Source organism: Babjeviella inositovora (genome assembly GCF_001661335.1).
Source record: "Babjeviella inositovora NRRL Y-12698 unplaced genomic scaffold BABINscaffold_2, whole genome shotgun sequence".
NCBI classification, from domain to species: Eukaryota; Fungi; Ascomycota; class Pichiomycetes; order Serinales; genus Babjeviella; species Babjeviella inositovora.
Window position 1 is genome coordinate 1790029 of NW_017566839.1, and position 2178 is coordinate 1792206.

Here is a 2178-nt window from a genome sequence, read left to right on the forward strand (position 1 = left end):
CCTCTAGGTTTGCGGAGACTGGTATTGTTGAAAGCAAAATCAGAAATAGATTGTGAAACCAAATACATTCAAAACCTAAGCACATGGCCCTAGACACATGGCCCCAGACCTTTTGCGAGAAATAGTCTGCCTATCCAACAAGGATTTCAGACCTCCTGGGCTATTCTAGCAAACTCTGTTATTGAGACCCTTTGTGATTATAACTGCCGGGTGCCAGACTGTATTTCTACTGGTCTAACTTGGAATTGGAAAGGGACGGTCTTGATTACTTCCCAAAGTGTTATATCGTCTTCTATACGAATAACGAATTCCGGTTAAGTGCTTTGTTCAACCAAGGCCATAATGTGGCTCGTGTTTTTCGCTTCAAACAGTGCGAGCGACTATCAATATTACAGCTGTCTTTTGCATCTTCTCCGACCATACATCTATTGATGTTTGCAATACTCATAAAACTGCAGGAGGTCGGGGGGTGGGGGGGGTGATGATGCCTGGTACGAGCTTAGTTTATTGCGGATTCGATCAGTAACGTTGGTATTTTAGGAAACGGGATGGGAACTTTCTAATACCATGTGCAACAATACTTTACTTGTGATTTGCCGTTAGGTGATACCGGCTTTGACGTTACGGAAAGGACAGACCTATTGTGATCATGGAACCAAACGAGGATAGTGGGTGATAAAGCAAAATACAGAGTGTATCACTGATATCTCCAGGAGGTGTTGTATATGAAACATGCTGCTGGAGGCCACCACACACTCTTGGAGGTTTCATTAGACATGATAAACACACAAATGAAGATAAGTTTGATGGCTTGAGGTATATCGGGAGCTCTAACACGGGAAGAAAATGTGTAAATAATAGGGACATCAAGTATATGGATATTCACAGTAAGCTGTACTGTAAATTAGATAGTAAGCTTGTATGCAGGCAGTTACCTCAGCAGTTTAAGCCAGGGCAGAAGGTCAATCAAACAGAACGAATATTTGAGGGAATATGGTTGAATAAGATGACATGGCTATATTGGAATGGATTATATCGTTAAAAGTGATTATAACGGTAGATGAAGCCGTAATGGTGGCGATATATTAGATGTAATGTTCACATAGTAAGCTGCATAGTAAGCTGCATAGTAAGTTGCATAGTAAGTTGCATAGTAAACTACATAGTGAGTTACATAGTAAGCTACATAGTGAGTTACATAGTAAGCTACATAGTGAGTTACATAGTAAGCTTATATGCAGGCACTTACCTCAGCAGTTTAACCCAGGGCAGAAGGTGTATCAAAGTGAATGGATATTTGAGAAAACAAGATCAGATAAAATGGATACGATTTACTAAAGTAGAGAGAATTGTATGATATAGAAATATTGGTGAACGAAGCAATGTTGGTGGAGATACACTAGGTGTAATATTGACATAGTAGACTACATAGTAGGCTGGATAGTAAGTTAGTAGTGAGCTGTATAGTAAGTTAGTAGTGAGCTGTATAGTATGTTGTATAGTGAGGTGCATAGTGAGGTGCTTAGTAAGCTGCATAGTAAATTACATAGAGAGCTGCATACTAAGCTATATAGGGAACTGCATAGTAAGATATATATAGAGGCTATATGCAGACAGCTGGCTCAGTGGTTTCACGTGGAGAATAGAGTGGGTCAAACTGTAAGAATATATAAGCTAATAAGGTCAAATAAGTTTGCGAGGATAGTTTCAAGAGGGTATATTATAATAGATAAGTATAAGGGCAGACAAAGCAATAATGGTGGAGATACACTAGGTGCAATGTTTACATAGTAAGCTGCATCGTATATGGGTATATAGGTATACATATATGTAGATAAATATATATACAGGTATACATATATGTAGATAAATATATATACAGGTATATATGCACAAATATAAATATATACAAATATATACGAATACATACAAATATATGTATTCGACAAGATATTTATACACTGATACTTTTCAAAATATGGAAAAGTAGATACCCATCAGAAGTTAGGTAAGACATAAAGTACAATGTATCATTCGAAAGACAAACATGAGGAGACTTCATATAAATAGGTTTCAAAGTGGTAGATAGAGTAAGCTTGGATATAAATAGTAAAGATGAACAAGATAAGAGAACAGATTTAAGACAGTAATGGAGAAGGGGATGGAAAGAGGGGGATG